The 26731-nt window shown below is 37.2% G+C and overlaps 1 protein-coding gene and 1 pseudogene across 10 annotated transcripts in view; one reads left to right on the forward strand and one right to left on the reverse strand.

The window, feature by feature from the left end:
• The window catches only part of DTNB (dystrobrevin beta), a 445692-nt gene that overhangs the window by 403950 nt on the left and 15011 nt on the right, over positions 1 to 26731 (reverse strand). The gene's annotated exons all lie outside the window — the stretch shown is intronic.
• On the forward strand, positions 1774 to 25779 carry LOC143676682 (non-histone chromosomal protein HMG-14 pseudogene; annotated as a pseudogene).

The raw sequence follows: 26731 nt of genomic DNA on the forward strand, positions 1-26731 counted from the left end.
CTTTCAAGATTCTCTCTTTCTCTTTGACCTCTGACATTCTGATGAGTAAGTGTCTTGGAGTACATCTATTTGGATATATTCTATTTGGGTATGCTACACTTCTTGGATTTTGTACTTTTAAGTTAATTTTAAGTCTTTCATAAGAGTTGTGAAATTTTCAGTGATAATTTCGTCCATTAGTTTTTCTCCTCCTTTTCCCTTCTCTTCTCCTTCTGGGACACCCACAATACATATATTTCTGCGCTTCATGTTGTTATTCAATTTCCTGAGTCCCTACTCATATTTTTCCATTCTTTTCCCCTATATTTTCTTTTGCTTGTCGGATTTCAGATGTTCCGTCCTCCAGTTCACTAATTCTATCTTCTGCCCCTTGAAATCTGACATTGTAGGTTTCCATTGTTTTCTTTCATCTCTTCTCCTGTGCCTTTCATTCCCATAAATTCTGTGATTTGTTTTTTCAGACTTTCCATTTCTTCTTTTTGTTCATTCCTTGCCTTCTTTATGTCCTCCCTCAATTCACTGATTTGATTTTTGATGAGGTTTTCCATGTCTGTTGGAACATTCTGAATTAATTGTTTCAACACCTGTATCAATTTGAATTGTTGGTTTGTTCCTTTGACTGGGCCATTTCTTCAATTTCCCTAGCATGATTCATTATTTTGGGCTAGCATTTAGGCATTTAATTACCTTAATTAGTTTCTTCTGGAGATTGTTTTCACTTCTTTTATTCCCTAGGATTTTCTTGCTGGATGACTTTGTTGTCTATTTGTTCTTTGACATCCAGTTCAGCTTATTTTAGTCCTCTAGCTTAGTTTTTGTTTAATAGACCAGATTTTTTCAGTTCTTTTTTTTTGTTTCTTGCCCTGCCTGTATGGTGCCTTTCCCCACCCCTTAGGAGGGTCTACTTCGGTATTATAGACCCCAGTCAGATTTTCCCAGGCCAAATTGGTCTCCTCTCAGGAGGAAAGAGTCACCTGCATCAGTTTGCGGTGAGACCCAGAAGATGAAAAGGCTTTCCTATGAAGTCTCTGGACTTCGTGTTTTTCCTATCCTGCCCAGTATGTGGAGCTCTTCTCCCTGCAGGTCCCACCAGCAGAAGGTGATGGAGTACCTTTAACTTCAGCAGACTCTCCCTGCTGGGGACATGGTAGAGACAGAGGAGAGGTTGTAGGCTGGCTTTAATTGCTTCAGTCTTCCAGACCCTGGGGTCTGAATTCCTTGAGGGAGAGATTCCACCGAGCTGGGCCCCACGCTTCTCCTGGGGAAGGCACAGGCTCCAGACATGCTCTCAAACAAGCTCAACTCTGCCTATGCCTGGGGCAGTGGAGTCCAAGAAGCCTTGCAGCCATATCCAAGAGTAATCAATCCATCGAAACACAGCCACAAAAGAGAAAAATAAAAATCCTTTTCAGAGCAGGACCCCATTCCTCAAGTATGCCAATCAAGAGCTTAAGCTGGTATGTTACTCTGTGTATCTCCAGGTCCTATGTGCCCCCTTCTTTCCTGCAGGGCCCAGACCTTTTCAGACCCAAAAAAAACCTGTTTTTTTCCTTTTTTTCTGTCAGCCATGCCCCTTCTGCACTGGGGCAAAAACCAGTGACCTCCGCTTTTACTCACGAGGTTCAGCTAAGCTGGGGACCTATTTTTAGTAGTCAGAATTTGTTAATTAATTCCACAGTTGGAGTTTTGTTGCACACCCCTGCCGCTAGTAAATTCCCTTTCTTTTCCCCTCTGGGAAGCAGCCTGTGGGGGAGGGGGGCCGGCCACTGCGGCATGGGGAACTCATGGTTCTGGGGAGGCTCACAGCTGATCCAGCTCGTCCAGCTCATCCAGACTGGGGTAAGCTGTGTGTCTGGTCACTGATGTGGCCCAGTAGTTGTTCTATACTGTTCCTGGCTATTTACTAGCTACTTTGGAGGACGAACTAAATCCCACACCTTGCTAAGCCGCCATCTTGGCTCTCACTCGCTTCTCTTCAATTTTTTATAAGCATTTAAGCAGCATAAGAGTTAAGTCTTCTTGGAATATTTGGTACAATTCCCCTGTGAAGTCATCTAGTCCTGGGCTTTTCCTTGTTGGGAGGTTTTTTTATTACCAATTCAATCTCTTTACTAATCATCAGTTTGTTGAGATCGTCTATTTCTTCTTGAGTCAATGTAGGTACTTTACATGTTTTTAAGAATTTGTCCATTTCATTTAGGTTGCTAATTTATTGGCATACAGTTGTTCACAGTATCCTTTTATAGTCCTTTTTATTTCAGCAAGGTCAGTAGCAATGTCCCCTTTTCATTTTTTACTTAGTTGTTTTATCTTCTTTCTTTCTTTTTCAATTTTATTGTTCTTTTCAAATAACCAATTTCAGTGTTGTGGATTCTCTCTATCGTTTTGTTTTGTTTTATCTTTTATGTATCTCTCCACTCTAATCTTTGATATTTCCTTCCTTCTGCTTGCTTTGGGTGTACTTTGCTTTTCTTTTTCTAATTCTTCCAGCTTTGAGGTTAGGTCTCCGATTTGAAGCTTTTCTTCTTTTCTAATGGAAGCATTAATAGAGCCACAAATTTCCCTGTCAGCACTGCCTCTGCTGCATAAGTTTGGGCACGCTGTATTTTCATTTTCATTATCCTCAAAATATTCCCTAATTTCACTTCTGATATCTTCTTTTTACCATATTGGTTCTTAAGAGAATATGTTGTTTAATTTTCACATATTTGTGAGTTTTCCATTTCTCCCTCTGTTGGTGATTTTTACCTTCCTTCTCTTGTAGACAGAGAATACATATTGTATTATTCCAATATTTTTTAATTATTTGAGACTTGTTTTTGACATATGGTCTATCCTAGAGAATGATTCATCTGAATTCGAGAAGAATGTGTATCGTGTTTTTGTTGGCTGAAGTTTTCTATACATATTTGTTTGGTCCAGCTGATTTAGAGTATTGTTCAACTCTTTATTTCTTTACTGGTCTTCTGAAAAGATGTTCTATCCATTATTGAAAGTAGTGCATTAAAGACTCTTACTATTATGTAGTACCATCAATTTCTTCCTTTAAATCTTGAAATAACTGCTTCATATATTTTGGGATTTTACCATTAGGTATATATATATTTATAACCTTCTTGTTGAATTGTTCTCTTTTATCAGCATATAATGACTACCATTATTCCTCATAACTGCTTTTTACCTAAAGTCTATTTTATCTGATATTAATATAGCTACCCCAGCTCTCTTTTGCTTCCTATTTACATGGGATGTGTTGTGGGTTTTTTTCTCCATCCTTTCACTTTCATCCTACTTGATTCTTTGAATTTAAAGTGAGTCTCTTACAGACACCACATAGTTGGGTCATCCTTTTTTTATCCATTCTGTCAATCTCTGCCTTTTGACTGAAGAGTTTAATCCATTTACATTTAAGGTGACTAACAATAATGCAAAACTGTTTTTTGCCATTTTGCTATTTAGCCTTTGTATGTCTCATACCTTTTTTCTCAGTGCTTCTATTTAATTTCTATTTTCATATTTATTTGATTTTTGTTGTTATTGTTGTACCATACTCAGTGCATTCTATTTTCTATCTTGATATCTTTTTCATCTGTTCCTTGTGTTTACCATGGGTTAAAATTTAACATCCTATGATATAATAACAATATGATAACAAATATAATAACAATCATATTTAGTTTGATACCAACTTAAGTTTAGTAGCTGTAGAGATGTTCTATTTACAAATCTGAGTTCTCTACATTACAATGAGAAATGTTCAATGACTCTACCCACTACTATACAGCTCTGAATAGCTAAATACAATCTCATAGGGCCGTAGCAACTATTGAATAAAAGAATCATTCCCGGTGCTAGCCCATGCCAAAAAATAATAATAAATAAATAAATAAATAAAAGAATCATGTATAGCGCTTATCACCATGCCTGATACAAAATAAGTCTAACAAATGTCAGCTATTATTAGTACTAATATTATCATGTAACTACCTTTTTGGATGATGCCTACACTAGAATTGTAAAGGGGTAGGGAGATGGAAATGCAATGTGCCCAAGGAACCAGAAAATACAATGTAAGAAAATGGGAGAAAGGAAGTAATGAAAGGGAGAAACAAGTGCCTCTTGTCTGCTTAAAAGAGAAATCTCATAGTTTTTCCAAAGGCCTGCCATGGGTTGCTAGCTCATAAGGGGAAAGAAAATTTGCTGTAAAATTTTATAAAATTTTGTGATAAAAATAACTAAGGCCGTCTCTCTAAGCCCAACTCTGCAAAGGAAATCATTACCTACCGACCTACATGGGACATGACATCCAGGGGTGAAAGTCTTCCTGGCAACATGGGATATGACTCCCAGGGATGAGACTGGCCCTGACACCATGGGATCAACACTGCCATGCTGACAAAAAGGTATCAGTGGCTTAGAGAGTTCAAATTGAGTTGAGAGACTACTGTGGAGGCTACTCTCATGCATGCTTCAGATAGATACTGCTATCTATTAGGTTTGCCAAACCTCAACCAAAACCATTCTTGCCAACCCTAAATAACACCTACGGCTGTATCTGAGATTCTGCACAGGTTTCACGTACTATGATTACTTCCTATAAACCCACATCCTCCAGATGTGTTCCAACGCCAGATAAGCCCTGAAACCCAGAGGGGCCAACCTCTCCAGAACATCAATTAGTTTCATTCCCCTTTCCCATTTTATCAACAGCCCATTCCAAACAACTCTAAAGACTGGAAGAAAAATCAAAGGAGAAGTTGGACTTACTTATACCAGAGAAGATAGGGTTTGACAAATGAATTAGATTGCTGAATCATTATAACAATATTTCTTTTCGTCTCCAGTGTCTTGGAGCAACTAGAAGTAAAAACTTAAAATTGTGGAACTGTAACACATATCAAACTCTGAAATCTATTCTACAACTAACACTGTGGTATGCTTTGAAATTTATTGCTTTTTTTGTATATATGTTATTTTTCATGATAAAATAATAATAATAACTAGGGCCAAAAATGTGTTCTAGCTAAAATTAAATTACTATTTCTTTTTTTATCACAACAGTGGGTATGCAACTTTCATATTCAAAATCACAGACTTTATCAATTTATTTTCTATTTCTGAGTTCTCATCTTTAACTTTGATTAACACATTAGTGATAATGATTAAAAACCACAAGTCAGGGAGGGGCCAAGATGGTGGCTTAGCAATGTGCACACTTTAGTTTGTCTTCCAGAACAACTACTAAATAACCAGAAACAGTACAGAACAGCTCCGGGAGCCACATCAGTGACCGGACACACAGCGTACCCCAGTCTGGACCAGGTGGACCGGCTGCAAGACCCCCCAGAACTGTGAGTTCCCCAACGTGCATCGGCCTGCGTTCCTCCCCCACAGGCTGCTTCCCAGGGGGGAAAGGAAAGAGGCTTGAACAGTAGTAGGGGCTGAGCCCAACCAAACACCAATTGCAGCATTAATTAACAAATTCTGACTACTAAAAATAGGTGCCCAGCTCAGGTGAACCTGATCAAAGCGGAGGCTGATCATTGGGCTAACGGAAAAAGAAAAAAAGAAAAGAAACAGAGGTTTTTGTGGCTGTGTTTCTACAAAGGCTTGACTGCCTCTGGATTCAGCAGCAGGACTTCTCAGGTTGCAACTGCCGCAGGCATAGGCAGAAACAAGCTTGTTTCAGGGCTTGTCTGGAGCCTGTGCCTTCCCCAGGGGAGGGGTGAAGCTCAACTCAGGTGGAATCCCTCCCTCAAGGAATTCAGACACCAGGGCTTGGTAATTTAAAGCCATTAAAACAAGCCTACACCTCTCCTCTGTCTCTCAGGAAGAGTCTGCTGAAGTTAAAGGTACTGCATCATCTTATGCTGGTGGGACGTGCAGGCAGACAAGCGCCACATACTGGGCAGGATAAGAAAAAGAGAGCCCAGAGACTTCACAGGAAAGTCTTTCAACCTACTGGGTCTCACCCTCAGGGAAAACCAATGCAGGTGACTTCTTCCCCCGATAGGAGGCCAGTTTGGTCCGGGAAAATCCGGCTGGGGTCTATAATACCAAAGGAGACCCTCCTAAGGGTGGGGGTGAGGGGAAGGCACCATACAAGCAGGACAAGAAACAAGAAAACAAGAACTGAAAAATTCTCCTCTGTTAAACAAAACCTAAGCTAGAGGTGCAGAAAAAGGTGAACTGAATGTCAAAGAACAAACAGACAACAAATTCGTCCAGCAAGAAAACTCTAGGGGGTGGGCCACGGTGGCTGAGCAGGTAAGAGTGCTTGCCTGCCATGCCCGAGGACCCGGGTTCGATTCTCGGTGTCTGCCCATGTTAAAAAAAAAAAAAAAGAAAACTCTAGGTAAAAAAAGTGAAAACACTCTCCAGAATAAACTAGTTAAGGTAATTAAATGTCTAGACGCCAGCAAAAAAAAAAACAAATCACACCAGGAAAATTGAAGATGTGGCCCAGTCAAAGCAACAAACCAACAATTCAAATGACATACAGGAGCTGAAACAATTCATTCAGATATACAAACAGACATGGAAAACTTCATCAAAAACCATATCAATGAGTTGAGGGAGGCTATAAAGAAGGCAAGAGATGAACAAAAAGAAGAAACAGTCTGAAAAAACAAATCACAGAACTTAAGGGAATGAAAGGCACAAGAGAAGAGATGAAAAGAACAATGAAAACCTACAATGGTAGATTTTGAGAGGCAGAACATAGGATAAGTGAACTGGAGGATGGAACATCTGAAACCCGACAAGAAAAAGAAACTATAGGGGAAAAAATGGAAAAATATGAGTAGGGACTCAGGAAATTGAATGACAATATGAAGTGCACGAATATACATGTTGTGGGTGTCCCAGAAGGAGAAGAGAAGGGAAAAGGAGGAGAAAAACTAATGGAGGAAATTATCACTGAAAATTTCCCAACTCTTATGAAAGACTTAAAATTACAGATCCAAGAAGTGCAGCATACCCCCAAAGAGAATAGATCCAAATAGACGTACTCCAAGATGCTTACTCATCAGAATGTCAGAGGTCAAAGAGAAAGAGAGGATCTTGAAAGTAGCAAGAGAAAAGCAATCCATCACATACAAGGGAAACCCAGTAAGACTATGCATAGATTTCTCAGCAGGAACCATGGAGGCGAGAAGACAGTGGGATGATATGTTCAAATTACTAAAAGAGAAGAACTGCCAACCAAGAATAGTATATCCAGCAAAATTGTCCTTCAAAAATGAAGGAGAAATTAAAACATTTTCAGACAAAAAAATCACTGAGAGAATTTGTGACCAAGAGACCAGCTCTGCAAGAAATACTAAAGGGAGCACTAGAGACAGATACGAAGACAGAAGAGAGAGGTGTGGAGAAGAGTGTAGAAAGAAAGACTAAAAGTAAAGGTAAAAAGAAGGAAAATTAGATATGACATATAAAATCTAAAAGGCAAAATGGTAGAAGAAAGTACTACCCGTACAGTATAACACTAAATGTTAATGGACTGAACTCCCCAATCAAAAGACATAGACTGGCAGAATGGATTAAAAAACAGGACCCATCTATATGCTGTCTACAGGAAACACATCTTAGACCCAAAGGTAAACGTATGTTGAAAGTGAAAGGTTGGGAAAAGATATTTCATGCAAATAACACCAGAAAAGAGTAGGAGTAGCGATACTAATATTCAACAAATTAGATTTGAAATGTAAAACAGTTAAAAGAGACAAAGAAGGATACTATGTACTAATAAAAGGAACAATTCAGCATGAGGACATAACGATCATAAATATTTATGCACCGAACCAGAATGCTCCAAAATACATGAGGCAAACAGTGAAAAGAGAAATAGACACATCTACCATAATAGTTGGAGACTTCAATTCACCACTCTCATCAATGGACAGAACATCTAGACAGAGGATCAATAAAGAAACAGAGAATTTGAATATTACAATAAATGAGCTAAACTTAACAGACATTTATAGGACATCACACCCTACAACAGCAGGATACACCTTTTTCTCAAGTGCTCATGGATCACTCTCAAAGATAGACCATATGCTGGGTCACAAAGCAAGTCTCAATAAATTTAAAAAGACTGAAATCATGCAAAACCCTTTCTCAGATCATAAAGGAATGAAGTTGGAAATCAATAATAGGCAGAGCGCCAGAAAATTCATAAATATGTGGAGGCTCAACAACACACTCTTAAACAACCAGTGGGTCAAGGAAGAAATTACAAGAGAAATCAGTAAATCTCAAAGCAAATAGAAAACACAACATATCAAAATTTATGGGACACAGCAAAGGCAGTACTAAGAGGGAAATTTATTGCCCTAAATGCCTATATCAAAAAAAGAAGAAAGGGTAAAAATTGAGGAATTAACTGTCCACTTGGAAGAACTGGAGAAAGAACAGCAAACTAACCCCAAAGTAAGCAAAAGGAAAGAAGTAACAGAGATTAGAGCAGAAATAAATGAAATTGAGAACATGAAAACAATTGAGAAAATCAATAAAACCAGAAGCTGGTTCTATGAGAATATCAGTAAGATTAATGGGACCTTAGCAAGATTGACAAAAAGAAGAGAGAGGATGCAAATAAATAAGATCAGAAATGGAAAAGGAGACATAACCACTGACCACACAGAAATAAAGGAGGTAACAGGATACTATGAATAACTTTATGCTAATAAATACAACAATGTAAATGAAATGGACAACTTCCTAGAAAGGTATGAACAACCAACTTTGACTCGAGAAGAAATAGATGACCTCATCAAATCAATCACAAGTAAAGAAATTGAATCAGTCATTAAGAAGCTCCCCAAAAAGAAAGCCCAGAACCAGATGGCTTCACATGTGACTTCTACCAAACATTCAAGAAAGAATTAGTACCAAACCTGCTCAAACTCTTCAAAAAAATTGCAGAGGAGGGAAAGCTACCTAACTCATTCTACGAAGACAATATCACCCTCATACCAAAGCCAGACGAAGATATTACAAAAAAAGAAAACTACATACCAATCTCTCTAATGAAGATAGATGCAAAAATCCTCAACAAAATTCTAGCAAATTGAATCCAGCAAGACATTAAAAGAATTATACATCATGACCAAGTAGGATTCATCCCAGGTATGCAAGGATGGTTCAACATAAGAAAATCAATTAATGTAATACACCATATCAACAAAGAAGAAAAACCACATGATCATCTCAATTGATGCAGAAAAGACATTTGACAAAATTCAACATCCATTCCTGTTGAAAACACTTCAAAGGATAGGAATAGAAGGGAACTTCCTCAACATGATAAACAGAATATATGAAAAACCCACAGCTAATATCATCCTCAACAAGGAAAAACTGAAAACTTTCCCCCTAAGATCAGGAACAAGACAAGGATGTCCACTATCACCACTGTTATTCAACATTGTGTTGGAACTTCTATCCAGAGCAATTAGACAAGAAAAAGAAATACAAGGCATCAAAATTGGAAAGGAAGAAGTAAAACTCTCACTGTTTGCAGATGATATGATATGCTATGTTGAAAACTCTGAAAAATCCACAGCAAAACTTCTAGAGCTAATAAATGAGTACAGCAAAGTGGCAGGTTACAAGATCAACATTCAAAAATCTGTAATGTTTCTATGCACTAGTAATAAACAATCTGAGGGGGAAATCAAGAAAAGAATTCCATTTACAATTGCAACCAAAAGAATAAAATATTTAGGAATAAATTTAAAGAGACAAAAGACCTATACAAAGAAAATTACAAGAAATTGTTAAAAGAAATCACAGAAGACCTAAATAGATGGAAAGGCACACCATGTTCATGGATTGGAAGACTAAATATAGTTAAGATGTCAATTCTACCTAAATTGACTTACAGATTAAATGCAATACCAATCAAAATTCCAAAAACTTACTTTCCGGAAACAGAAAAACCAATAAGTAAATTTATCTGGAAGGGCAGGGTGCCCCAAATAGCTAAAAGTATCCTGAGGAAAAAAAAAAATGAAGCCGGAGGTCTCACGCTGCCTGACTTTAAGGCATATTATGAAGCTACAGTGGTCAAAACAGCATGGTACTGGCATAAAGACAAATATATTGACCAATGGAATCGAATAGAGTGTTCAGATATAGACCCTCTCATCTATGGACAACTGATTTTTGATAAGACAGTCAAGCCAACTCACCTGGGACAGAACAGTCTCTTCAATAAACAGTGCCTAGAGAACTGGATATCCACATGCAAAAGAATGAAAGAAGACCCATATCTCACACCCTATACAAAAGTTAACTCAAAATGGATCAAAGACCTAAACATTAGGTCTAAGATCATAAAACAGTTAGAGGAAAATGTAGGGAAATATCTTATAACTCTTATACTTGGAGGCAGTTTTATAGACCTTACATCCAAAGCAAGAGCACTGAAGAAGGAAAGAAATAAATGGAAACTCCTCAAAATTAAACACTTTCGCACATCAAAGAACTTCATCAAGAAAGTAAAAAGACAGCCTACACAATGGGAGACAATATTTGGTAACGACATATCAGATAAAGGTCTAGTATCCAGCATTTATAAAGAGACTGTTCAACTCAACAACAAAAAGACAGCCAATCCAATTACAAAATGGGAAAAAGACTTGAACAGACACTTCTCAGAAGAGGAAATACAAATGGCCAAAAGGCACATGAAGAGATGCTCAATGTCCCTATCCATTAGAGAAATGCAAATCAAAACCACAATGAGATATCATCTCACACCCACCAAAATGGCCATTATCAACAAAACAGAAAATGACAAGTGCTGGAGAGAATGTGCAGAAAGAAGCATACTTATCCACTGTTGATGGGAATGTCCATTGGTGCAACTGCTGTGGAAGGCAGTTTGGCGGTTCCTCAAAAAGCTGAATATAGAACGGCTATATGACCCAGCAATACCACTGCTAGGTATCTACTCAAAGGACATAAGGGCAAAGACACATACAGACATTTGCACACGAATGTTTATAGCAGCATTATTTGCAATTGCAAAGAGATGGAAACAGCCAAAATTTCCATCAACAGACAAGTGGCTAAACAAACTGTGGTATATACATACAATGGAATATTATGCAGCTGTAAGACAGAATAAAGTTATGAAGTATGTAACAACATGGATGGACCTTGAGGACATTATGCTGAATGAGATTAGCCAAAAACAAATGGACAAACACTTTATGGTCTCACTGACATGAACTGACATTAGTGAATAAACCTGGAATATTTCGCTGGTAACAGAGACCATCAGGAGATAGAAATAGGGTAGGATATTGGGTACTTGGAGCTGAAGGGATACAGATTGTGCAACAGGACTGAATATAAAAACTCAGAAATGGACAGCACAATACTACCTAACTGTAATACAATTATGTTAAAACCTGAATGAAGCTGCATGTGAGAATGATAGAGGGAGGAGGGCTGGGGGCATAAATGAAATCAGAAAGAAAGACAGATAATAAAGATTGAGATGGTATAATCTAAGAATGCCTAGAGTGTATAATAATCGTGACTAAATGTAGAAATTTTAAAAATGTTTGTGTATGAGGAAGAACAAAGGAATGTCATTAGTGAGGGGTGCTGTAAATAGATGGTAACTGATATTTTAAAATTTCACCTTATGTGTGAGACTAAAGCAAAAAATGTTTATTTGGTACAAAATTTATATTTTGACTAGTGCATTTCCTAATGTAACTTATGTAGATGGCTTGGCTGAACACCGTGAGTGCTTGGAATCTTGGGGAGGACATGAGCTTTTGTTGGTTTGTCCAGAGTGATGCCCGGATGAATCCCGGAGTGATTTGATCAGTGAGTGGAAAAGTATTTGCACAGTCTCCTTCAGGGAAAGGGGGGGACGGGAGAGATTTGACTTTCCCAGGTTGAATTCTTGATAGTCTCACAAGCAGTGTGGACAACCAAAGCTATAGGCTGAGCCCCCAGTCTTGGAGTTTGTTCATATGAAACTTAACCCCACAAAGGATAGGTCAAGTCTACTTAAAATTTAGGTCTAAGTGTCACCCCCAGGAGAGTCTCTTTTGTTGCTCAGATGTGGCTTCTCTCTCCAGCCAACACAAGTAAACTCACCACCCTCCCCCTGTCTACATGGGACATGACTCCCAGAGGTGTGGACGTTCCTGGCAACGAGGGACAGAAATCCTAGAATGAACTGAGACTCAGCATCAAGGAATTGAGAAAAACCCTAGAATGAGCTGAGACTCAGCATCAGGGGATTGAAAAACCCTTCTTAACCAAAAGCGGGAAGAGTGAAATGAGACAAAATAAAGTGTTAATGGCTGAGAGATTCCAGGCAGAGTCAAGAGGTTATCCTGGAAGTTATTCTTACACATTAAATAGATATCACCTTGTTAGTCAAGATGTAGTGGAGAGGTTGGAGGGAACTGCCTGAAAATGTGGAGCTGTGTTCCAGTAGCCATGTTTCTTGAAGATGATTGTATAATGATATAGCTTTCACATTGTGACTGTGTGACTGTGAAAACTTGTGTCTGATGCTCCTTTACATTATCAAAAGACGAGTAAAACATATGGAATAAAGATGAATAACAGGGGGAACAAATGTTAAAATAAATTTAGAGTGAAATGCTGGTGATCGGTGAGGGGGACGGGTGGGTGGGTATGGTATGTATGAATTTTTTTCTGTTTTCTTTTTATTTCTTTTTCTGAATAGATGCAAATGTTCCAAGATATGATCATGATGATGAATATGCAACTATGTGATGATACTGTGAATTACTGATTACATATGTAGAATGGAATGATCAAAAGTTATGAATGTTTGTGTGTGTTTGGTGTTTTCTGGGATTTTTTTAAAAATTAAAAAATTAATTAAATATATATATATATGATGGCTTAGAAATAATCTAGCCCAGGCCCTGTATTTTGTACATCCAAATAAGCAAAATCTCTTGTCCCAGAGCATAGCTTTTTCTCACAATAAAGAGACAGAACTCTTAACTCCTAGCCCATTATACTGCTGTTCAATATATAAAGACACTAGGATAATTTTTCTACATCTTCGGCCCATAACATAGCCAGAAATGTCTGAACATCAAAATTCAACTCAAAAAAAAACACTCCACTGGCAAAATATCTCAGTATAAACAAGTCTTCTTGTAGACAGCCTGAGGATAAGTAGAAGAATTTTTATTTTATACCATTTCTGTTACTTGCTAAAAGAGAAAAATCAAAGCTTAGTAACTTTTCACCAGATCATCAACAACTGATACAGACATCTATCAGATACTGAAAAATCAGGACTTTCCTTAAGTGTTTACAACTCATTCAATTTGGAATACAAGCTTACAAAATTCTCACATAATCAAAAAACTTAAGATGCATTTTAATTAACAGCGATTATTAAAACACTTGTGATGTATTTCAGTAAGCAAGGCCCACATTTAGTGGAATAATCCTACAGGAAGCTAGGGCTACCTCATAGTGCTATGAAGGCTCAACTTTGAATTGAAGCCTAGTTTCTTATGTTGAATGTTGTGTATACAGACATTCATTATTTAATTCTCTATACTTCCTTGAATATATTTCATAATTTTTGAAATGTTAAAAGAAAATAACCTTCCAAAGGTTCAACCTAAACTGCTCACTCCAGAGCCCAAAGGCTTAATCATGATGCTATTTATCATATAATTATTGCAGTAATAAAGATTTAGTTGTTATGAGAAATCTGACAAGAGATAAGGCATCATAATGACCACATTAAAACACCAGAGGTGACACAGTCCTTGGAACAACTAATCAAAGATGTTCGTACAACTCTAATTAATAAAATAAGTAGGATAGCAAATGATATAAAAGAGATCAAGAAGACAGTGGAAGAGCACAAAGGAATTTGAAAGAATAAATAGAAAAATAGCAGAAATCACAGAGATGAAAGATTCTGTTGACCAAAGAAAAAACATATTAAAGGCATATGTGCTGGTTTGAAGGGAAGTATGCCCCCTAAGAAAAGCCATGTTTTAATATGGATCCCATTTCTTAAAGGTAGAATAGTCTCTATTCAATGCTGTGTATTTGGGACTGTGATGGGATCATCTCCCTGGTTGATGAGATTTAGTTAAGAACGGTTGTTAAACTGGATTAGGGGATGACATGTCTCCACCCATCTGAGTGGGTCTTGATTAGTTTCTGAAGTCCTATAAAAGAGGAAACATTTTGGAGAATGAGAGACTCAGAGAGACTCAGAGAGAGCAGAGAATGCTGCAGCACCACGAAGCAGAGAGTCCACCAGCCAACGACCTTTGGAGATGAAGAAGGAAAACGCCTCCCGGGGAGCTTCATGAAACAGGAAGCCAGGAGACAAAGCTAGCAGATGATACCGTATTCGCCATGTGCCTGTCCAGCCGAGAGAGGAGCCCTGACTGCGTTCGCCATGTGCCTTTCCAGATGAGAGAGAAACCCTGAACTTCATCGGCTTTCTTGAACCAAGGTATCTTTCCCCGGATGCCTTTGATTGGACATTTCTATAGACTTGTTTTAATTGGGACATTTTCTCGGCCTTAGATCTGTAAACTAGCAACTCATTAAATTCCCCTTGTTAAAAGCCATTCCGTTTCTGGTATATTGCATTCCAGCAGCTAGCAAACTAGAACAGCATACAACACCAGATTTGAAAAGACAGAACAAAGAATAAGTAATACAGAGGACAGGATAATTGGCTTCAAAGACTCAAAACAGCAAATGGCAAAAAAGATGGAAAAAATCCAATGGGAACTCAGGGAAATGATAGACAAAGCAAAGTGCACAAATATAATAATCATTGGTGTCCTAGAAGGAGAAGAGAGGAGTAAAGGGCTAGGAAGAGTAGTTGAGGATATAATGGGGGAAAATTTCCCAATCCTAATAAAGGAAATAAATATTAAAGTCAAAGAAGCCCAAAGGACTCCAAATAGAACTCTATTAAATAGACCTTCCCTAAAGCACATACTAATCAGTCTGTCAAATGTTGAAGAGAAGCAGAAAATCCTGAAAGCGGAAGAAAAAAACAATCTACTACATACAAGGGAAAACAAATAAAACTGAGTTCAGACTACTCAACTAGCACCCTGGAGGCAAGAAGGCAGTGATTCGATACATTCAAGATCCTGAAAGAGAAAGACTTCCCGCCAAGAATTCTGTACCCAGCCAAACTGCCCTTCAAAACTGAGGGAGAGATTAAAGTTTTTTCAGACAAAGAAGTCCTGAAAGAATTTGTCAACAAGAGACCAGCCCTACAAGAAATACTAAAAGGAGTTCTGCTGGCTGAAAAAAAAAGACAGGAGAGGGAGGTCTGGAAGAGGGTACAGAATTGAAGAGTACCACTAAGGGTAATTTAAATAATACAAAGAGAAAGAGGGAAAAGAATATATAGATCTGACAAATAAAATGAAAAAGATAAGCTGGTGGAATCAAGAAACGCCTTCTCAGTAATAACTTTGAAAGCTAACAGACTAAATTTACCAATTTTCACAGAATGGATTAGGAAATATAATCCAGCTATATGCTGTTTACAAGAGACTCATCTTAGACACAAGGATACAAATAGATTGAAAGCGAAAGGATGGAAAAAGATTTTCCACGCAAGTTATAACCAACAGGGTACGGGGGAAAACTGCCTTTGCATGCTATGAGCTATGTTCAAAAGGAAACCATCAGCACTACCACAGCAACAGCAGAGGTAAATAATGGGGTGAGGGACAAGAGTTAAGAGGAGGTTTAGATTTCCTATTTGACGAGAGTGTGTTTATTGGTTTTCTGTCTCTTGGGAACAATGAAATTATCTAAAATTGAGAATGTTGATAGACTGCGGACTTTGGGCCCTCTACATGATGCCAGATGAATGCAGGTGGCTGAAGGATGCACTGACAGAGAAGTAGACTGGCGAACAATGGTGCATATTTATGAACAAAGGTTGTGCTGCTACAAAAAGGAACAATGTCGTGAGGCATACCACGATGTGAATGAACATGTGGGACACTTGTAAGACAAAATAAGCCAGAAACAAAAAAACAACAATGGTATGGTCACTTTTAGAAAATGCTTATAAGAAAACAGGGGCCTAGATTGTGAGCTTTTAGAGCAGACACATTAAGTTTGGAGTGGTGATTATTATTTCTGAATTTTGAGAAGCTGTTTTACATACATAACCTGATGTTTAGAGATAAGAGTGAAGCCGAACAGGTTGGGAGTTAAAGTAATTCAGAACATAACAGTAAGGAAGACAGTATCTATATTTTAGAACCACACACACTCTTTGAGACCAACAGAAGAAAAGTTTATTTGATCTGGAACTGAAATTTTCTGTAGTGCAGAATTTAATTCAATCTGTCTCATTTAACAACTGAAATACAGGAAGCACAGAATAAGAAAGAGGTACTTTAATCCTGTATAGATTATTGTAATGCCTGGAAACATCCTAGAATACATTAAGTAGATAATCAAAAAGTATTGGCAAAGTCCCCTGAGGGAAGGGAGAAAGAAGATAGAACTGTTAAACCTTACCATCAGGGAATGCCCTGATACTGTGTCAAACTTTAGGGATACCCAAAGTAATAGGTCATGCCCCCAATCATGAGGCTTACACTTGTAAAGCTCAGGTAGGTAGTGGAGAAGCTTAGACTACCTATAGGCATGCCTAAGAGTTAATTCTGGAGGATCTCTGTTGTTGCTCAGATTTGGCTTCAGTCTCTCTAAGCCCAACTCTGCAAGTGAAATCATTGCCCACCCCCCTACGTGGGACACGACATCCAGGAGTGAAAGTCTCTCCCTGGCAACATGGGAGAGGACTCCCAGGGATGAATCCAAACTTGGCACCGTGGGATCAACAATTACATCCTGACCAAAAGGGGGAAAAGAAGTGTAATTAATGAAAAAAATATCAATGGCAGAGAGAGTTCAAATAAGAGTCGAGACGCAACTCTGGAGGTTGCTCTTATGCAAGCTTCAGGCAGACCCTGCTATTTATCATAAACTGCCAACCACCAACCAGGACCATTCCAGCCAATCCTAAAGAACACCTAGGGCAATACATAAGATTCCACAAGGGTTCCAGGCACTAGAGTAATTTTCCAGAAACTTATAACCTCCAGATGGTTCCCTGGTCCAGATAAGGCCTGAAACCTTGCCCAGACTCTCCAGAACATCAGATAGTTACATCTCCTTACCACATTTAGTGACAGACCCTTCCAATAGCAAAATTTAGAATTACCATAGCCCAAACATCCCTAAAGAGAGGTAATGAAAGATCAAAGGTGATGGCGAAATTTTACGTAGAAATAGGACTTAACAAATGAAAATGAATGCTGAATCATTAAATTGATATCTCTTTTAGTCTCCAGTATTTTAGAACAGCTAGAAGTGAAAACCTAAAACTGTGAAATTGTAACCCATGCCAAAGTTTGAAATATATTCTACAACTAATTGTGGTGTTGTGCTTGGAAATTTATAGCTTTTTTTGTATATATGTTATTGTGCTCAAAAAAAGAAGGAAAAAAGTCGATTGTGATGATAAAAAAGTATTTAAGCCCTCTAGCTTCCTATATTCTAGAGCATCTAGAAGGAAAAGTATGAGAGGATTACATGGTAGCCCATGACAAACTCTGGGATCTGTCCTGTAACTACTCATTGAAGAGTGCTTTGAAAACTATTGCTTTTTTATTTCTTTGCATATTGTATAACATATTGTATATATTATACAATTAAAAAAAAGTTAAAAAAAAAAACAACACACTTCAAGTGGGTTTCCATATGACCTAGCAATTACATTCTGGGGCATTTATTCCAGAGAAATGAAGACTTACAATTATACAGGAACTTGTACACAAATGTTCTAGCAGTTTTATTGTAATAGCTAAAATCTGAGAACTACTCAAATGCCCTTCCGTGGGTAAACAGTCAAACAAACTGCAGTATATTCATACCATGGAATACTCCCCAGTATTAAAAAGAAATTAGATTAACATGAAAAAGTAAAAATGGGCATGGCCCAAATACCCCTAAAGAATAAGAGAAAGAGCAAAGGTGATGGTGGAATTATAACAGAGAATGTTGGGTTTAACAAATGAGTATGTGTGCTGAATCATTATACTGATATTTCTTTTAGCCTCCAGTACCTTAGAACAGCTAGAAATAAAAACCTAAAATTGTAGAATTGTAATCCATACCAAACTCTGAAATCTGTTCTATAATTAATTTTTTGCAATGTACTTTGAAATTTATTACTTTTATGTATATACGTTATTTAAAGAGGAGTATAACAGAAAAGATAGGATTTAACAAATGAGTATGCCTACTGTTTCATTTTATTGATATTTCTGCCTTGGAGCAGCCAGAATAAAAAACAAAAAGTCATGGAACCATAAATCATACCAAACTTTAAAATCTGTTCTCTAACTACTTGTTAAAATGTACTTTTAACGTTCTTGCCTTTTTGTATATATGCTATATTTCACAATAAAAAAAAAAGCTTAAAAAAAAGGCAAAAGACTTGATTAGATATTTCTACAAAGAAGATATGCAAATGGTCAATAAGCACATGAAAAGATATTCAACATCATTAGCCATTAGGGAAATCCAAATCAAAACCACGAGATAAAAGGGAAATCTTAGGTTGCATACAAGCTACTAGAATAAAGGTTAAAAAATAACAACAAAAATAGCACACTACACACAGTGCACCCTAATGTAAACTACAGACAATAGTACAACCATAAAAATCTTCTTGCATCAGTTGCAACTTTTTACATGATTTTTCTGTAAACTTACAGCTTCTCTAATTAAAAAAAAAAGAAAGAGAGATAAGGCATCAGACTGGTAAAAAGCAACGAAGCGCTTGTCAAAAAAAATATTAGAGGGAAATCATATTGGATACATACAGTGATTACATCAGCATTCTCAGGAATCCTCTAGCTAAACTAAAAGACAGAAAGCAAGTTCAACTTGGGACATAAAACAGTCTAGCTTAAAGACAGTTTGCAGAATGACATTAAGACCTGGATTCAAATGCTATCTCTATGAGGGATTAGTTGTGTGCCCCTAAACAAGCTCTCACTATCTCGGAACTCAATTTCCTTGCCTGAACAATGGGGATCCCATACCTAACTTCCAATATTATTGTAGCAATTAAAGAGCAGACATTATCTGTGAAAACAGATAACAGTAACCACACAATAAGCTGTTTTTATTGCAGAAGAAAATCTCTCCTTGGCAAGAGAAGACACAGCAGGCAGAAATAAAGGTTAAAAGAAGGGTGTAAAGAGTCCAGAAAAAGCCAGGAAGAAGTTAGAATGATTAGGAGTTGAAAAAATCCTTGTAGAGTCCCACAAATTAAAAAATTAAAAAATTTTACTGAGCACTATTTGATTATAATGAAGCTCAGTTACAAAGATACTCAATCCAAACCTGATGATTACAGCATTTCACTGTTTTAACTTATATATAATATTGTTATGTGCAGAAATACAAGATCAAAAATGCATTCTCTTAAAAGGTGTTATTTTTTGTAAAAAAAAGCATTAACAAATAAATCACTTATATTTGTTTCTCTCAGTTACCCACAATCCAGAAAGGGCTCTCCCTTTTCTCTTTACCATTTTAAAGAGAAAAACAATGGTAATTTCACAAATGTCAAAAAAAAAAAAGCCCTTAATAAAACTCAATATCCAATAAAATATAAACCAAGAACAAAAGAAAACCTATTAAAATTGACAAAGGATACCTACCAGAAACCTCCAACAAGCATATCTAATAGTGAAACACTAGAGGCATTTCCATTTTGGAAAAAAATTTAAATGTCCAAAATTATCATTGCTATTCAACTTTTGTCCTAGAGAGCCTAGACAATACAATAGTAAAGAAAACAAAAAAAAGTGGTATGAAGTTTAGAAAGGAACCTGGTCAATTTAACCCAGTAAGTAGACATTTTGATGCATCCCCTCTTCTCCAAACATGCAGTAATAATTTAAATATTTCTTTAAAAAATAAATAACAAGAAATGAAGAAGACCCAGATAGAACAAATATACAAAGTTGTGGGCAGGACTGAAGCTATAGGCTTGCTTGACTCTACGTCCAGAACTAAGTATATCTATAGGTCCTGCAGGGTAACAGGATGCAGATGAAGGAGAGCAAAGAAATAGGAAACATCTCAGACTCACTGCTGAAAGCTGGGGACAATGATGGAGCTGAAAGGAAGATAAAAAATATTGCTACCATGCTTGCATAGATATAACTTTCTACAGTGCCCCAAGGTTAGAAGAGCGGAAAGATACAAACAAAAAAATATTGCTACCATGCTTGCACAGACTTAACTTTCTACAGTGCCCCAGGGTTAGAAAAGTGGAAAAATACAAACAGCCTCATGACCAGGAACTGAACCAAGTTATTTGCAGACCCTGTGAGCAGATCTAAACTAGCCCCATTACCCCAAAGAGCAAAACCCCTGAACTACAGTTATACCTGATTCTAGACTGGGGGTCTAGTGGGTGGGAGCAATTCCAATATTACCAGACAGAGAAGGGTGAGCACAGAAATAAGAAAGACAAAATTAAAAATATACTCAAAATAAGCTTGTAGACAAATACTGTATGGTCCCACTGATGTGAACGGGCATTCGAGAATAAACTTGAAATATGTCATTGGTAACAGAGTTCAGCAGGAGTTAGAAACAGGGTAAGACAATGGGTAATTGAAGCTGAAGGGATACAGACTGTGCAACAGGACTAGATACAAAAACTCAAAAATGGACAGCACAATAATACCTAATTGTAAAGTAATCATGTTAAAACACTGAATGAAGCTGCATCTGAGCTATAGGTTTTTGTTTTGTTTTGTTTTGTTTTGTTTTGATTTTACTATTATTACTTTTATTTTTCTCTCTATATTAACATTCTATATCTTTTTCGGTTATGTTGCTAGTTCTTCTAAACCAATGCAAATGTACTAAGAAATGATGATCATGCATCTATGTGATGATGTTAAGAATTAATGATTGCATATGTAGAATGGTATGATCTGTAAATGTTGGGTTAATTTCTTTTTTTCCGTTAATTAAAAAAAAAAAAAAAAGAGAAGGGATAATTGGAGCTGAAGGGATACAGACTGTACAACGGGACTGGATATAAAAACTCAGAAATGGACAGCACAATACTACCCAATTGTAATGCAATTATGTTAAAACACTGAATGAAGGGGCGGGCCGCGGTGGCTCAGCGGGCAAAGTGCTTGCCTGCTATGCCGGAGGACCTCGGTTCGATTCCCGGCCCCAGCCCATGTAACAAAAACGGAGAAACAGAATACAATAAAACAAGAAAATGTTTAAAGATGTTTCCCTTTCTTCCTTCCTTCCTTCCTTCTCTCTGTCTTTCCTTTAAAAAAAAAAAAAAAAAAAAAAAAAAAAAAAACACTGAATGAAGCTGCATGTGAGGTATAGGTTTTTTGTTTTTGTTTTTTTTGTTTTTTTTCTTTCTATTATTGTTTTAATTCTTATTCTGTTGTCTTTTATTTCTTTTTCTAAATCGATGCAAATGTACTAAGAAATGATGAATATGCAACTATGTGATGTTATTAAGAATTACTGATTGTACATGTAGATTGGAATGATTTCTAATTGTTTTGTTAATTCTTTTTTTAATTAATAAGGAAAAAAAAATAAGCTTGTAAATCAAAATTCCAAAACACATTAAAAATTATGCTAAGACAATCAACAGAAATAACAATCTGAATATGAATGAAGTTTATATAATGAAATTAAAACTTCCAGGTGAAGTTTAATTTTAATACACAAGGAATGACCTAACTGAGGAGTCAATTAAGGAAAAAATTCCATTCAAAATAGCAACTAAAAGAATCAAGTATCTAAGATTGAACTTAACTAGGGATGTAAAGGACTTGAACATAGAAAACTACATAACATTGATAAAAGAAAGCAAAGAAGATCTAATAGGTGCAAAGACATTCCACGCTCATGGGTAGGAAGGTTAAATGTAGTTAAGATGTCACTTGTACTCCAATTGATCTATATATTCAACACAGTACCAATCAAAATTTCAACAACCTACTTTGAAGATCTGGAAAAGCTAGTTACCTATTTCATCTGGAAGGGAGAGATCCTGAATAGCTAAAGGCATCCTAAAAAAAGAAGAACGAAGTGAGAGGATTAACACTCCCTGATTTTAAAACTTATAAAGCCACAGTGGTCAAAACAGCATGGTATTAACAATCAATGAATCGGTCAATAAAATAAAAAACAGCATGGTACAAGCACAAAGACAGAAGTCCTGACCAATGGAACTGAATCAAGAGCACAGAAACAGACCACCAAATCTATGGTCAACTGATCTTCAACAAGGCCCACAAATCCACTGAACTGGGACAAAATAGTCTTTTCAATAAATGACATGGGAGAACTGGATATCAATAACCAAAAGAATGAAAGAGGACCCTAACCTTACACCCTAAACAAACAATAACTCAAACTGTATCAAATACCTAAATATAAGAACCAGTACCATAAAGCTCCTAGAAGAAAATGTAGGGAAACATCTTCAAGACCTAGTAATAGGAAGTAGCTTCCTAAACTATATAAGCACAAGCAACAAAAGAAAAAAATAAATGAGAACTCCTCAAAATGAAATACTTTTGTGTCTCAAAAGACTGTCAAAAAGGTGAACAGGCAGCCTACTTAATGGAAGAAAATATTTGGAAATCACACATTGGACAGAGGTTTGATATCCTGCATAATGTGAAAAAAAATCATACAACTCAACAACAAAACAACAAGCAACCCAATTATAAAGTGAGCTAAAGATATGAACAGATATTTTCTGAAGAGCAAATACATATTGGTTAAAAAGCACAGGAAGAGATGCTCATTGTCATTAGCTATAAAAGTAATGCAGATCAAGACTCCAATAGATATCACTTCATACCTTTAAGGATGGCTGGTATTAAACTAACAGGAAACTACAAATGTTGGAGAGGATGTAGAAAATTGGGACACTTATTCACTGCTGGTAGGAATATATAATGGTATAGCCTCTATGGCAGACAGATTGTTGGTTCCTCAGAAAACTAAATATTGAGTTGCCCTAAGACCCAGCAATACCACTATTTGGTATACACACAGAAGATCTAAAAGCATTGACACAGAGATCTGCACACTGATGGTCATAGCAGTGTTATTCACAATCACCAAAAGATTAAAACAATCCAAATGCCCATCAACAGACAAGTAGATTAACAAACTGTGAGATATATATATATATATATATATATATGAATATTATGCAGCAGTAAAACGAAATGATGTCCTGAAGCACACGACAAGATGAATGAGTCTTGAGGACATAATGCTGAGTGAAATAAACCAGACACAAAAGGATAGATACTGTTTGATTTCACTTTTCTGGCCATGATAAAGGTAAAATGAGAGGCTTATAATATAGAATATAGGGAGAATATAGGGAACCTAGAGACACACAGACCTTGGGACTGGTGAACAGTTAGCTAATGAGGTCAAACTTAATTGTAAGGAAATGGACAGAAGTGAAGGCAGATCACTAGTGGATCTATAAGTAATATTACCATATAGAAGGTGAACATGATGAAAGGGGTTGGTAGATTCATATGCCCCACTGATTAACACGACAAATATTAAAAAGTTCTTGCATTAACTTCTGCAAAGGTATGAATCTTATACAAAGAGTGTATAACTTCAGAGTCAGGGAGGGGGATTGTTATTGCATGCTATGGCCATGTTTAACAGGAAAACATCAACAGTACCACAGCAATACGAGGGGTACTGTTCTAGTTTGCTAGCTGCCGGAATGCAGCATACCAGAGACGGATTGGCTGTTAATAAAAGGGGATTTATTTTGTTAGTTCTTCAGAGGAAAGGCAGCTAACTTTCAACTGAGGTTTTCTCATGTGGGAAGGCACAGGATGGTCTCTGCTGGCCTTCTCTCCAGGCCTCTGGGTTCCAACAACTTTCCCCAGGGGGATTCCTTTCTGCATTTCCAAAGGCCTGGGCTGAGCTGCGAGTGCTGAGATAAGGTATGCTGAGCTGCTTGGGCTGTGCTACGCTGTGCTCTCTCATTTAAGCACCAGCCAATTAACTCAAACGTCACTCATTGCAGCAGACACGCCTCTTAGCCGACTGCAGATGCAATGAGCAACAGATGAGGTTCACGTACCATTGACTCATGTCCACAGCAACAGAACTAGGCACGTTCACCTGGCCAACTTGATAACTGAATCTAACTACCACAGGTACATAATATGGGGGGGACAAGAGTGAGGGAGGTTTGGATTTTCTATTTGGTGAGGGTGTGTTTATTGGTTATATTTCCCTTGGGAACAATGAAATTATCTAAAATTGAGAGCATTGATGGACTTTGACCCTGGGCATTATACATGAGGTCCAGTAGTGGAAGTAGCTGAAAGACACACTAACTGAGAAGCACATTGGTGAACGACAGTGTATGCATACGATTAAACACTGTGCTGCCACAAAAAGGAACGAAGTTGTGAGGCATGCAACGATGTGAATGAACCTATGGAACATTTGGTGAGACAAAATAAACCAGAAACAAAAGAGCAAATATTGTATGATCTCATTTTGAAAATATTTAAAAGAAAACTGGAGCCTAGATGGTAAATTCTTATAACAGTCGCCCAGAACAGTAATTGTTATTTCTGGATTTTGAGAGGCTGTTTTATATATGTATAACATACTATTTAGAGATAAGAATGAAGCTGACCAAGTCAGGATTAAGGTAATTCAGAATACAGGTGTAAGGAAGACATTGTCTGTATTTCAGAACTTTACATACTCTTTGAGACCAAAGAATGAAAGGTTTACTGTGTCCAGAACCTAAATTTTCTGTAGCACATAATGTAACTCAACCTGCTTGGATAGATCATTCAAACAATCCAAACACTGGGAGCCCAGAATAAGAATGAGAGTCTTTAATCCTGTATAGCTAAATATAATGCCTGGATACATCCCAGAGTATATTAAGCAAATGATCAAAAAATATAGGCAAAGTCCCTTGAGGGATGGGAGAAAAATATGGAATGATTAAACTATACCAACCTGGGAAACACCAGATACTATGTCAAATATTAGGGACACCCAAATCAATGGGCCAAGCCCTTGATCTTGAGGCTTACTCTTATGAAGCTTATGAACGGAGAAAGCCTACCTATAGGTATTTTACTTGTAAAAATGTACTTGGAAATTTATTGCTTTTTGTATATATGTTATATTTCACAATTAAAAAAACTTTCAGATGAAGTTTAATTTTATAGAACAGTCCAATGAGACTTATAAGTGGGCGGCAGCAGGAGTGGCAGAGGCCAGCAGTCCTGCTTCGAGAAGGCTCTCTGTGCCCCACAGTTCGCAGTCCTGGCACACTTCCGCTCCGCCGCCAAGGTGCCCAAGAGGAAAGTCAGCTCGGTGGAAGGCGTGGGGAAGGAGGAGCCCGAGAGGAGGTAGGTAAGACTGTCAGCTAAACCTGCTCCAAGAAAAATGGAAACGAAGCCAAAAAAGGCGGTGCGAAAGGATAAGTCTTCAGGCAAAAAAGTACAACCTACAGGGGAAAGGGGAGCAAAGGGAAAAGAAGCTCAATTGGCTAACCAAGAAACTAAAGATTTACCTGCAGAAAATGGAGAAACTAAAAATGAGGAGTCCAGCCCCTGATGAGGAGAGAAAGAAGCCAAGTCTGATTAATATCACATACCGTGCCTTATCAGTGGTCCTGGTTTCTCCCTTCTTGTACAATCAAAAGGAATATTTTTATCAACTATTGTGTAAATGCATGTTTTTTAGTAGCTCTAGAAGAAACATTTTAAAGGAGGAGATTGAAATCTCACCTTATCCCATTTTTTTAAGCGTAAAGCTTTTTTTTTAAGAGGGGAAAATCATTTGCTGGTTGTTTATTTTTTTGATACAACCAGTGGGATACTGACTTAGATGGAAGGCTCTGACTGTCTTGGATGTCAACTTAACATTCAATAGGGTGGGGGGTGGTCGTTTTTATACCCTACAATACAACACATACTAAAGGATGATTTGGAGTCGTAGTCATGCATTTCGTACACGCTGAACATTTTAAATTCCTTCTGTTCCCATATTTTTAGTATGTTTCTTAAAACTGCTCCCTAGTCTTGGCTCTCCCTGTCAGAACCATGTGCATGCTGTAACATCCTTGGTTGCGATAGTACAGTTTGCCTAATAACTTTGTAATACCCTGGGAAAGATCAGAAATGTGTGTGATGTGTATGATATTGTGAATTAGTAGGACTTAACAATGTAACAGCTTATCAACATTTGAAGATAGTGGTACTTGATAATCTTCGTAGGGAAACTGTCCCTCCAAATTTTTAGCTGGAAAGTCATTGGAATAATTTCAGAAAAGAATTACATCTACATAGCTTTTTTAGATTTTCAGCACATACAATAAGAATTGTGTACAATGGAACCTTGAAAAGGGCATAAGATTTTGTAGATTTATCCAGTGTGATGCCCCGATAAATCCCAGAGCGATTTGAACAGTGAATAAAGAAGTATTTGCAGAGTCCCCTTGGGGGAATGGCAAGAAAGGGAGAAATTCAACTTTATCATTTGGAGAATCTCTGATATTCTTGCAAGCAATGGGGACAACCAAATCAATAGGCTGAGC

Source organism: Tamandua tetradactyla, chromosome 3 (assembly GCF_023851605.1).
Source record: "Tamandua tetradactyla isolate mTamTet1 chromosome 3, mTamTet1.pri, whole genome shotgun sequence".
In the NCBI taxonomy this organism is placed as follows: Eukaryota; Metazoa; Chordata; class Mammalia; order Pilosa; family Myrmecophagidae; genus Tamandua; species Tamandua tetradactyla.